Source organism: Macrotis lagotis, chromosome 6 (genome assembly GCF_037893015.1).
Source record: "Macrotis lagotis isolate mMagLag1 chromosome 6, bilby.v1.9.chrom.fasta, whole genome shotgun sequence".
Classification (NCBI taxonomy): domain Eukaryota; kingdom Metazoa; phylum Chordata; class Mammalia; order Peramelemorphia; family Peramelidae; genus Macrotis; species Macrotis lagotis.
In genome coordinates, this window is record NC_133663.1 from 55,302,867 (window position 1) to 55,316,711 (window position 13,845).

Sequence of the window (13,845 nt, forward strand, 5' to 3'; positions counted from 1 at the left end):
AATCACACTACACTCATGTGCAGGATCAGAAAGTCAAAATATTAGAGCTGGAAGGAAACCTTAGAGACCATCTCTTCTAACCCATACCTGAATAAAAAACTTTCCTACTTCTTACCCAACAAGTGTGCTTTAAGATCTCATGAGAGGGGAAGCTAATACTTATTGAGGCAGACCCTTCTACAACTCCATCTGCTGGGAGAAATAGCTTGGAAAGCTTCATGTTTGGCTTTAAAAGATATCATCCCTGCTGGAGACAGGGAATCATAGAATCACACAGAATTTCCAAATAAGTCTTTTAACTGCTCAAGCTTCCTTCTGGCTGAAACCATATGTAATCAATCCAATCCTTAGACAAACAATCTCTCACATCATCAGAGAAATACTCTTCCAAAATAATGTTTACAAAGCATTTTATGCATATTATCTCATTTAATCCTCCTCATAGCCCTGTGAGATAGATACTATTATTATATCCATTTTACAGATAAGGAAACTGAGAAAGAAGGAAGTTAAGAACTTGCCTAGAGTCACACAACTAGCAAATGTCCAAAGCCACAATAGAAATTTCTGACTCCAAAGTCCAGTATTCTATCCATTGCGTTATCTAGCTGTCCCAATGTTCTGTCATAATTTTGTCACTTCTCCCTTCAGAAAACTTCAATGGTCACCATTGTCTATCCATTAAAATTTAAACTCCTGATCTAGGTAGAGTCTTCCTTAAAAAAAAAAAAATCAAGAGAATGCTCCCAGAATACAGGCACTGACTCCCTGGGGCAAACTTAAGGGACAAGAGTCACACAATGGGTGGGCATGGATAATTTACAATCACATCATCAAAGCAACTATAGACATCATGAAATGAAATATCCATTTTACCTTACACTCAGATTATCCTATTGGGTACTCACATTTCCCTCTGTACTGAATATGGCAAGGAAAGAAAGAATTATAAGAGAGAAATAAAGAGGAGAGAGAGAGAGAGAGAGAGCATGAACAGAAAGAGATCAAGATTCTAAAGAAAGGAATGAGATTAGGTATACAAAATGGGTCAATTTGTTAACATTCAATTAATCTGCTTAGGTGACATGGGCAAATCCAGTAACTTGAGGGGAAAGGATGGTGAAAATCTGCCCTGATTTGACCTTACATCATAATCATCTGGAAGAATGTGCTCTACATAAGTAGTTCTCAAACTTTTTTAGCTTTAGATATTTAGAGACAAAGATCATTCTTTCCCACCCAAATGTACTGCTTTGAAGAATATTAGAAGGGGTGTTGGATTGGCAGCCAGGTGACTTCTCATAAAGGACCCCTAACTATGATCTGACCTGGGGGTGCAGATTAAATGCTATTTTCCGACTGAATAAGTGTTCACAATTAGCTAGTTAGTAGTCTTAGTGTTAAGAGCCACATGTGACAGGCATACATTGAAAGAAGGATTTAGATCTGTTCTCTTGGCCCCAAGGGGCAGAATTAAGAGCAATGTTTAAAAGCCATAGAGACATATTGAGGCTTAATGTAAGACGTGTATTTTATGGGGGGGGGGAGAGGGGAATCTCCCTAACAATGAGAGCCATTCCAAAGAGAAATGAGTTGGATCAGAAGGTGGTGAGTTCCCCATTAAGGGAAGCCTTCAAACAAAGGCAAGGTGACCAATTGCCTAGTATAATATTTGAGGAGGGGGGAAAGAGAAGGGGAGGGACTTTTGTTTAGATCTGGATTGGACTAGATGTCTCCGAGATTTTTTTTTCCCCAATCCTGAAATTTGGTGATTTGGGAGATCATTATAATTTATAAATAACATCAGTGTGAATTAACGATTGATTACTCATATACCCACTTTACACTGACAGTAAAGCGAAAGGAAATAGGAAATGAACATTTATATGGCTCCAAGAAGTGCCATTGTTTGAGACACTTAACAAAGTTTTAGGAAAAGCATTTACTTGTTTACCACCCAGTAAACAGAGATGTTCAATTTCCAGATTAGCTCCATAGCTAGTGTGTTACTAGAAAGACCACTTTATAAGCAGTTGAAGGGTCATAGAAAGTAGGTGGCAATAAGTCTTGGCCTTGGGTTTGAATCTAATCCCAGACAGATCTGTGGGATCCTGAGCAAGTCATTTAATCTCTAGTCCCCTCAGCTTCCCATCTGTAAAATGGGAATAATAATATCACCTATCTAGTAGGACTTTGTAAACTTAAAATTAGATAGCATTTTTAAATAGTTTCAAAATTTGAAAGCCCTGAACCTGATTCCATTGGTGAAGAAACTTTCTTCACCAACTCATCTGAGGTTTATAGTCTTAACTGATCGGAAAGCTAAGAGATTAAGCGGTTTGCCTCAAGTCTTGCAGCCTGTTTTCATTATGATTGTTGTTGCTGCTCTTCAGTTCCTAAAGAGGACTAAAGACTTCTGGAGGTGAATTGGAATTGAGTGAGGCCAGGGGCAAGCCGGGTCACGCAAGCAGTATGTATGAGAAGTAGACTTGAACCTGGAATGTGATGTTAAATGTTTAACAGTGGGCTCATTAGAGGAAAAAGAATCTGTTTTGGCACAGTTTTAAGTTTAATTTACATTGACACTTTCTCTATTATTTTCTTAAGTTCAGACAAACAACAAAACAGAAGCCATCTTGCCTTGATTAGGAATTTGATTAATTTCTAAGGTGTACATGCTAACCAAATTGGCTCCAGAACACTTTTTTTTTTAGATTTTTGCAAGGCAAATGGGGTTAAGTGGCTTGCCCAAGGTCACACAGGTAGGTAATTATTAAGTGTCTGAGGCTGGATTTGAACTTCTGTACTCCTGACTCCAGGGCTGGTGCTCTATCCACTGCACCACCTAGACACCCCTTCCAGAACACTCTTAACTCAAACTCAGGTTCTGCCATTGACAAAGCTAGTCACTACTAAGCTGAAGTTGACCCACTCCTCTTCTTATTAAGCATATTAGCTATGGTTGTTAATGTGAAGGAGGACCTGGGAGACAGGAGAGACAAATCACAAGACCCAGAGGATTTCCTTCCAAACATTGCATAAGGCTCTGTAGAAACTCACAATTCATTTTGCTATTATCCAGCTCTGTGGCACCCTTTCCCCTGCCTTGGACTTTGGTTGAGGCTGACGTCAGCATGAAACAATGAAATGTGGAAAGTTCTATCACCAGATGGAAAGATGTAGCATAGCTCTCAAGTCAGTGGTTAATCAAAAGCCCATAGGTCATCCTAACTTTCCTACCTAATTATAAACTCCTTGGGGGCCAGATCTGTTATTTTTTTGATTCTGCAATCATTTCTAGCATTGCAACTTGTACATCATATGTGTTTAATTGAATCAAAGAAAATCAAATTACTTTCTTTTGCAGCAAATACAGTTATGGTAGGAAAAGACTGCATTTCCCAAAATGCTATAGGCTTGAAGGTACATGGGAGAAAGTACTGAATAGATGAATGGAAAAGAACCTTAAGGAAGAAGTTTCAGGGTTGTACTGGAAACAACAGAAACTAGAGAGTAGATTGCTAAATTTTCAGTGAGAAATTTACCCCCTTGGAAATGAGGTAATGCTACAAATTAATATTCACTATCCTGTTTTATTGATTATCTAGACAATATTAAGTGATGAGAAAATATTAATAATTACAGATTTTAAAAAGTGTCCATTTTTTGAAAGCTGGTTGTTAAACATTTATTATCATACCCCTGAGAAGTAAAAGAGAGATTGGAGAATTCAGAAGCTATCTTCAGGATAAATAATAGAGGTCCCTAAAGCCAAGGGCCTCCTATGCCAAGTATCTGAGAGAGAATGACAGAGGCAGCATGGTAGACAGTGCCTGAGACTTACTGACCTAAAGTGGTCTTCTTAGGACTGCCCTTTTTAGTAGGATTCATACAATGAGATGCATAGAGAAGCTCCAGATCTGTCCACATTTCAATGACTTTCCTGTTGGTATTATATATATGTTTGAACTCTCTTAGTAGACTTGGGCTAAAATCCTATTTCTGTCCTCTTCAGGTTTCATAATGCTGTAAATTTGTTTAGTTACATCATCCACTGTTCTCTCCTCCTTTGCTGCCTTCTCTGAAGAGGAAGTAGCTCTTTGCCTTGCTAAAGTCAACTCTTGAGTCATTGAGCCTATCCTTGAACAGTTCCTCCAGGGGTTAACCCTTCAAATGTTCTTCTTTTGCCCTCCTTGCCTCCCCCTCTTTCTATTTCTATCTCTCTCTCTCCTAGTTTACTAGTTCTTTTGATCCACTATTCCCTCAAACTACCATTCTATTGCTTCCCTCCTTTTTGCTGCCTTCATGTCACCATCTTGGCTCCACCCCCCCCATCTGATTTCTGACCCTCTCATTAAAATTGGGCTCTTTAGGGTTCATATTGATTTGTTAACTCCTAAATAAAAATGGTTTTTTAAATTTAAAATTTTTCCAATTACGTGGAGTTTTCAATATTTATTTTTTATAAGATTTTGTGTTCTACATTTTTCTCTCTCCTTTTCCTCCCACTTTCCTATGACAGTAAGTAATCTCATATAGGTTATACATGTTCAATCATGTATAAAACATAGTTTCATATTAGTCATCTTGTGAAAGAAGAATCAGAACAAAAGGGAAAAAAACATAAAGTGAAAATAGCATGCTTTGGTCTGCTTTCAGATCCCATAGCTCTTTCTCTGAATGTGGATGGCATTTTCCATCACAAGTCTTTTAGAATTGTCTTTGATCATTGTACTGCTGAGAAGAACAATCTATCATAGTTGATCATCCCCATAAGGTTGCTGTTAATGTGCACAATATTCTCTTAGTTCTGCTCACTTCACTCAGCATCAGTTTATGTAAGTCTTTCCACTTGCTCATGATTTCTTATAGAATAATAGTATTCCTTCACATTCATACACCACAATTTGTTCTGCCTAATTGATGGGCTTCCCCCCAGTTTCCAATGTTTTGGCCACTACAGTAAGAGCTGCTAGAAATGCTTTTGTATATGTGATTCCTTTCCCTTTTTGTATGATCCCTTTTGGATCATAGTGGTGGCAATACTAAATCAATAGATAGTTAATTTTATAGCCCTTCAGACATAGTTCCAAATTGCTCTCAGAATGATTCTCAGTCCTTTTTGACCTCTCTGTTTTTCAATATTGAGAACCATTCTCTCCTTCTGGGTATCTTTTCTTCCCTCAGTTTTCCTGACCCTGTTCTCTTATTTCCTCTTCTTTCCTGTCTAACACAATCTCTTTGGATAGATCCTCATCTCCTTCCAGCCCTCTACTGTGGGTGTCCACCAAAGCTCTCTTCTGGGCTCCCTTCCTTTTCACATTCTCTTAAAGATCTCCTCAACTCTCATTGATTCTATTATCTTTTCCATGTAGATGAACCCTAAATCTAGCTATCTAGTCCTGGTCTTCTCCTGAATTCTTGTCCCTCATTCCCAATTACCTGTTGGATATCTACACTTTAATATTTCAGTGGCAACTGAAGACTGCACATGTCTAAAATAGGGTTCACCACCTTTACCTCTAAAAATACCTCCTTTTCCGAATGTCCTTATTTCTATTGAGGACATCACTTTCTTTTCAGTCACCCAGATTCACAACTTCTGTCATCCTTGACTCTTCCTTCTCCCATATATTCCTTATCCTCTAAGTTGCCAGATTTTGTTGGTTCTATGCATCATTACATCTCTTGAATTAATTTGTCCCCTTTTTTCTACTCACATACTTATCACTCAACTACTATATAATAGCTCCTAATTGATCCTCCTGTTTTCAGTTTTGTCCTTCTCCAATTTTCCAAACAGTTGCAAAAATAACCTGCCTGGGGCATAGATTAGACTATTCAGATTGCCCTCTTCTGGAGTCTTCAAAGGCTCTTTATTTCCTCTAAGATAAAAATACTAACTCCTCTGCTTGGCCCTACCAGAATCTGATTCCCTCCTACATTTTCAGACTTTATTCCTCTTCATATTCTCAATGTTTCAGACAAATTGGCCTAGTGGCTGTTGTCTGGAATTGGAATTCCTGCCTTCAACTCTGTGTCTTTGCACAGGACATCTTTATACCTAGAAAGCCCCCACCCTACCCCCAATCTCTGAAATTCCTGGTTACCTCCAAAAGTTCAGTTCAGGAACCATATCCTATGGAAAACCCTTCCTGGTCCCTATAGCTACCACAGCTCACTCTTTCCTCCAATTACTTTGTGCTTACCTGTTTACATGTTGCATCTCCTGTTCAATGTAGGTTTCTTAAGGGCAAAGAACTGAAGGTATTTTCGGAACCAACTAGATCACAGACCTCCTGGAATGAAATAGCCTTAAGTAGTTACTTCTCACATCTATAGGAAAGTGAATACATTCTCGGGAATTCCAGAGGATGGGGGATTCTTTGAAAAGTCAATCCATTTCTCTAAAATCTCTTAAAATCTGACAAAATATACTTTTGGGGGAAACTAGGTGGCAAATATATATATATATATATATATATATATATAGATATAGATAGATAGATAGATAGATATATATATATGTGTGTGTATACATATATATATGTATATATATATATATACATATATATATATATATATATATATATATATGAACCTTCTCCGGGTAGCCATTCCCAAATGGTCTTCTAAACAAATCCCACTTATTGATATATCAATTTGAATTTTTGAAACAGTTTTGTGTGTTTTTCCTAAGGTCATTTATTTTTTGGGGGGGAGGGATATCATTTCTATAAGCCTTATATAGTGGTACACACATTAGATACATTCATGCTGCTTCCTGACTGATGCCAGGATTAGGTAATGCCAGGATTCCTCTTTTGGTCTCAGTTAATTTGAAGTCAGACTTATCCTCTCTGAGTTGAGGGTAGTCAAATTGTGAGTCACTTTGTGCTCTGCTGGACCCTTGGGCTGGGCTTCAGCCAGACGTTCACTGTCAAGACGTTTTAAGTCCTTCTTCCAATGTTGTGCCTAATTCACCCCAAAGTCCAGACCTAGAATAATAATGATAGCTGATAGGCAGCACAAAGGAGTCGAGAAGCCTGAAAGATCTGAGTTCAATTTTGGTCTCAGACACTTACTAGCTGTGTGGCCTTAGAAAAGCCACTTAACCTCTGTTGGCCTCAATTTCCTCACCTGTAAAACAGGGATAATAATAAAAGCATCTACTTCCCTGGGTTCTGAGGATCAAAAAAATAATTATTATAAAGCTCTTAACATAGTGTCTGGCACATAATAAGCACTGACAAATGTTAGTTATCATTATGTCAATAATAGATTATAATGCTCATTGATTAGTGGTTGAGGAATCATAATGGTTTAAACCTTATTCATTATTTCATTCCCTCCTTACAACAACCTTAAAAGGTAGTTACTAGATATACTAATAATATTATTGCTACATATCAAGATAACAAGCATAATAACAACCATTTTACAAATGAGGAAACTGAGGCACCTAATTGGCTCTCTGTCCCTAGACTTTTCTTCTATCCTTAGCTCTGATTACCACCCAACAACCCCTTATACCATCAATCGTTTTTTGCTTGTGGTCAGCCACTGTTCTCATGCCTACTCGCACTGACTATTGACATGAGAAAAGCACCTGGAATGAGAAGAGTCAGGAGAGCTGCATTAAAATTAGAGACTTGGGAAATGCCATCTTTCCATGGCCAAGTCCCTGAAGCTCTGTCTCCTCATCCAGAAAAGGGAGCCCCATTTTCATGACCTACCTCACAGGGGTGTTGCTTGGGAGGGAAGCACTTAAACTTCTCATGCTTCTTGTAATGAGAGGGTTTGGCTGCTCCAAGGTCTGCTCCTAAAACATCAGTAGAGATTCAAGGCCGAGGACCCCCAGGAACACCAAGTCCCCAAAGCAGATGGCAGGAAGAAGACAGCCATCTGTTTCTTAATTTTCTTTTCTTCCCATGTTTTGTTGTTGTTTCCCTCTCTCCCTCTGTGTGTGCTGTTGGCTTTATCACCCCCCCCCCCCCCATCGGTCTGCTCTCCAGTCACAGAAGACCCATTGGCAAGATATGGCCTGATCCTAATGGCAAAAGAATGGTCCGACAATATTTACTTCTCTACAGGATGAATTTAGTAACTTCAAAGTGTCTTGCAAAATTATGAAAACAAAAACGTAATTAATCTTCTAAAATGTCACAAAGTCTTCAGGAAGGGACAATAAGAGAGGAGAGGAAGAGGGGGAGTGAAGTGGTAGTGTCCTGACTCCCCAGAGGCCAACCTACTCTTAACATCCCAAAGAAACTCAGATAAGTCATTTAACTTCTTTATCTCTACTTTCCTCTGTAAACTGAGGATATGTGGATATATGTATGTGAGAGCGCTACAGCTTATAAATCATTGTTTGTGAGGATTTGCAAAGAGGGAGTGTGTGTGTGTGTGTGTGTGTGTGTGTGTGTGTGTGTAGCAGATGTATGCCTTCTCTTCCTCTGATTTCCTAGCTCATTCTGCAAAGAGCTACTGCCCTGTATTGTTTCCATGCCTGTCAGAAACACTCACAGGTTTGAAGATCTGACAGACTGGAAAGGGTGATGATATAGATGATAATATCATAATGCACATGATAAGGGTGAAAATACATTGTTAGATTTCTTTTTAAAAGTTGATATCTATATCTATATCTATCTATCTATATAGAGACCCACACACAATCTATAGATATGGAGAGATATTAAAACTATATATCGATTATCTATATCCATAGATATATATTTATGTCTATAACATATCTATATATCTCAACATATTATATAGTTATATATCTATTCAGATAATAGATATTATAGATATATAGATATTACATAAATATTTCCATTTCTCTAGATATATCTATATATTGAGATAAATCAATATATATCTAAATATGTATGTAAAGCCTATAGAAAATATCTATATTTATCTGTATATAAAATCTATAGGTATGGGTATCTCTTTATCTGTGTGGTACTTATACAAGATTTATAAAGCTATTACCTTATTTGATAATTGCCTTCCTTCAAAAATCATGGACTGTAGGTATTGATTAACGATTTCTTTATGTACATTAAAAACAAAGAAACTTGAGACTGAGCTCAAGCTTACTCATGGGCTAATAAGTTCCATACTAGACTGTCTCTATCACAGTAATGTCCTTCAGAAACCCAATAAAAGGTGCTCTGAACTGTATAAGGTCTATATCTATAGTGATTGCTTAGGGTCATTTTATTCTACTACTGAAAAAGATGTTTCATTGATGATGGTTTTTAACATCACTTATTTCTACAAATATCTTTACACTCCATCTAACCCCTTCACTTTACAAATGTGGAAACTGAGGCCCAGAGAGATTCCATCCCTTGACTGCCCTAGTGAAAGGACAAACTTTTGAACTTAGATCTTCTGATTCTAAATGCAATGGTTTACAAAATACTCTAATACCTTAGGGCAGCTAGGTGGTGCAGTGGACAGAGCTCCAGCCCTATCAGAAGATAGGAGGACCTGAGTTCAAATCAAATCTTGGACACTTAACTCTATGTGACCTTGGGCAAATCACTTAGCCTTGATTGCTGGCATTCAGAACCATCTCCAGTCATCCTGACCAGTGGAACCAGATGACTGCAGAGAAGAAAAGGAGACTGGTGACTTAGCAAAGCGCCCCCCCCACTCAAATCCAAGTCCTGCTCCATGAACGCATCACTTTCCTGATGTCATGGCCTTCTTGCAGAAGGAAGGCAAACAACAATAACACTTGCCTCCATTTTTTCCTCTTTTGCTGAGTAATACTAAACAATTATTCAATCAAAAACCATTTATTAGGGCAGCTAGGTGTTGAGGTGGATAGAGCACCAGTGGACCTGAATTCCAATAATTACTCAACCACTGTGTGACCTTGGGCAAGTCACTTAACCCTACTGCCTTGCAAAAACCAAAAAAAAAACCTCCCCAAAAAAGTATTTGTGGGAGAGTGAATCCAGAGTTGTCTTCTGAGCCAAGAAGCCCTGAGTTCAATCCTCCTTCTGATATTAATTCCACCTTTGGGACCTTGGCTGAATGGTTCTAAGACTTATGAACTGCAGGGAGGTGGCTGGACTACATGGGGGAGAGGCTTTCCACACCAAGAAGGTGCTAATACTAATAATATCACCAGTTTGATCCTATTATTGATCTCCTGTATTTCCCAGACTGGATGCTGGAGATACCAAAAGAAGTTAACAGCCACAACAACCCCCCCCCCCCTTCATCTGGGGTTTCTGGGGAAGGGAGAAGACAGCCTGGCCAGATGAAACATATCTATCTATTGATATATATATATATATATATATATAATATACATATATATATAGAGAGAGAGAGACAGATATATATAGAGAGATCAATAGATAGACAGATATATATATAGATAGATAGATATAGTTAGAGGTAGACATATATAGATATATAGTGAGAGATATATACAGAGAAAGAGATATATAGAGAGAGTGATAGAGAGGTAGATATATATATAAATATATATATAGAGAGAGAGATGGAGAGATAGAGGTAGATATATATATATACAGAGATATATAGAAAGATATATATAGAGAGGGATATAGATACATAGAGAGATAAAGAGATATATATATAGATATATAGAGATCAATAGAGGTAGATATATATATCGAGAGAGATATAGATATATATATAGGGATTGATAGATATATAGACAGATATAGAGAGAGATATAGAGACAGAGGTAGACACACACAGCGATGCAGACACAGACAGAGACAGGGGATGACGGCAGTCACGGGGGCGCCGCAGGGCGCGGCCCGCCGGCCCCGCCCCCAGCCCCAGGCCCCGCCCCCCTCCCCTCCCCCCCGGCTGTCTCGGCGCCGCCGCCTCCTCCCGGCCAGCAGCGGCCGGGCCCGGGGTGCGCGTGCCCGCGGCCCGGAGCGCGCCCAGACCCGCCGCGCGCCCCCGCGCCCCCCGGCGCCGCGGGGCCCCGGGCTGAGGGGCGGCCCCGGCCGAGCGGGGCCCCGGGCGCGCGGCCGCAGGATGCGCGGCGGCCCCGGCGGCGGGCTCGGCGTGGCGGGGCTCCGGGGGCTGCGGCGCGGAGCGGGGGAGCCGGGCGCCGGCGCTGCGTGAAGCCGCCCGGAGCGGTGAGTGAGCGGGGGCGCGGGGGGCGCCGGGGCCCGGACCCCCACCCGAGCACCGCCCGTGGGGCGGGGGCGGCGGGCCCGGCCTGACCGCCCCCCCGCTGCCTGCTTCCCGCGGGCGCCGGGAGCTCCGACCCGGGGGTCCGGGGGGTCACGGCGCGGAGCCGCTGGGGAGCCCAGGGGAGCGAGGGGGTCCCCGGGCGGGGCGGGCACGCCCCCTCCTCCGGATAGGCTCCGAGGCAGCACGTGCCGGGGGCCGGCGGGAGAAGGGTCCCTCCCCGCGCCCCGCATCCGCGCGCCCCGCGCATCCCCGCACCTGCGCACCCCCAGGCACCCCGCATCCCCGCTCCTGCGCACCCCCAGGCACCCCGCAGCCGCGCACCCGCTCCGCGCACCCCCAGGCACCCCGCATCCCCGCACCCGCGCACCCCCAGGCACCGCGCACCCCCAGGCACCCCGCAGCCGCGCATCCCCGCACCTGCGCACTCCCAGGCACCCCGCATCCCCGCACCTGCGCACTCCCAGGCACCCCGCCCCGCGCACCCCGCATCCGCGCACCCCTACATCCCCGCACCTGCGCACCCCCCACGCATCCCGCGCATCCCCGCACCCCTACATCCCCGCAGCTGCGCACTCCGCTCCCGCGCACCCCGCACCCCTCCCCGCGGCATGGGAAGCCCCCCAGCCCCCCCGCTCTCTCCCTCGGCCGGCGCCCCCGGGCCACTTGGGGCGCCCGGGGCTGAGGCCGGCCCCACGCCCCCAAAGGTCACTGAACCCCCGGCCACCTGCCCCGGTCACCCAAACACGTCCACGCAGCGCGAGGCCCGGGTGGCGCCCTGCGCCGGCCTGGACCCCGCCGCCTGCCCCGGAGGGCCAGCTCGGGGCGCCCCCCGGGCCCGCCCCCAGGGACCCCCGGGGTGCAGGCTTGCTGCAGCGGGCCGCGCCCGCTCGTGGCCACGGCGCCCCACGCGCGGGACAGGCCGGCGGCTCCGTGTTCACCGGGCCGGGGCCGAGCCGAGGCCCGAGGCGGCAGCAGGGCCCCCGCCCGCCGCGCCCCCGGCCCGGGCTCGGCCCCGGCGTCAGCCGCGGAGCCCGGCGGGGAGCAGAGCGCGGTGCGGGCCGGGCGCGGGGCCGGGGGGCCGGGCGGGGAGCAGAGCGCGGTGCGGGCGCGGGGCCGGGCGCCACGCCGGGCTGGTTAGCCAGTCTTGCTTCCTTGCTTCCTTCTTTCCTTCTTACCTTGCTTCCTTGCTTCCTTCTTTCCTTCTTACCTTGCTTCCTTCTTTCCTTCTTACCTTGCTTCCTTGCTTCCTTCTTTCCTTCTTACCTTGCTTCCTTCTTTCCTTCTTACCTTGCTTCCTTCTTTCCTTCTTACCTTGCTTCCTTCTTTCCTTCTTACCTTGCTTCCTTGCTTCCTTCTTTCCTTCTTACCTTGCTTCCTTGCTTCCTTCTTTCCTTCTTATCTTGCTTCCCTGCTTCCTTCTTTCTCTCTTACCTTGCTTCCCTGCTTCCTTCTTTCCTTCTTACCTTGCTTCCTTGCTTCCTTCTTTCCTTCTTACCTTGCTTCCTTGCTTCCTTCTTTCTCTCTTACCTTGCTTCCTTGCTTCCTTCTTTCCTTCTTACCTTGCTTCCTTCTTTCCTTCTTACCTTGCTTCCTTGCTTCCTTCTTTCCTTCTTACCTTCCTTCCTTCTTTCCTTCTTACCTTGCTTCCTTCTTTCCTTCTTACCTTGCTTCCTTGCTTCCTTCTTTCCTTCTTACCTTGCTTCCTTGCTTCCTTCTTTCCTTCTTACCTTGCTTCCTTCTTTCCTTCTTACCTTGCTTCCTTCTTTCCTTCTTACCTTGCTTCCTTGCTTCCTTGCTTCCTTCTTTCCTTCTTACCTTGCTTCCTTCTTTCCTTCTTACCTTGCTTCCTTGCTTCCTTCTTTCCTTCTTACCTTGCTTCCTTCTTTCCTTCTTACCTTGCTTCCTTGCTTCCTTCTTTCCTTCTTACCTTGCTTCCTTCTTTCCTTCTTACCTTGCTTCCTTGCTTCCTTCTTTCCTTCTTACCTTGCTTCCTTGCTTCCTTCTTTCCTTCTTACCTTGCTTCCTTGCTTCCTTCTTTCCTTCTTACCTTGCTTCCTTCTTTCTTTCTTACCTTGCTTCCTTGCTTCCTTCTTTCCTTCTTACCTTGCTTCCTTGCTTCCTTCTTTCCTTCTTATCTTGCTTCCTTGCTTCCTTCTTTCTCTCTTACCTTGCTTCCTTGCTTCCTTCTTTCCTTCTTACCTTGCTTCCTTGCTTCCTTCTTTCTCTCTTACCTTGCTTCCTTGCTTCCTTGCTTCCTTCTTTCCTTCTTACCTTGCTTCCTTCTTTCCTTCTTACCTTGCTTCCTTCTTTCCTTCTTACCTTGCTTCCTTGCTTCCTTCTTTCCTTCTTACCTTCCTTCCTTCTTTCCTTCTTACCTTGCTTCCTTCTTTCCTTCTTACCTTGCTTCCTTGCTTCCTTCTTTCCTTCTTACCTTGCTTCCTTGCTTCCTTCTTTCCTTCTTACCTTGCTTCCTTGCTTCCTTCTTTCCTTCTTATCTTGCTTCCTTGCTTCCTTCTTTCCTTCTTACCTTGCTTCCTTCTTTCTTTCTTACCTTGCTTCCTTGCTTCCTTCTTTCCTTCTTACCTTGCTTCCTTGCTTCCTTCTTTCCTTCTTATCTTGCTTCCTTGCTTCCTTCTTTCT

The 13,845-nt window shown here is 43.7% G+C and overlaps 1 protein-coding gene across 1 annotated transcript in view; it reads left to right on the top strand.

Moving 5' to 3' along the window:
• Positions 1-11,063: 11,063 nt before the first annotated feature.
• Positions 11,064-13,845, top strand: part of SLC16A14 (solute carrier family 16 member 14) — a 58,119-nt gene continuing 55,337 nt past the window's right edge. The window contains exon 1 of the mRNA XM_074191206.1: positions 11,064-11,147. The gene's annotated coding sequence lies outside the window, so the exon portion shown is untranslated. The remainder of the gene's footprint in view (positions 11,148-13,845) is intronic.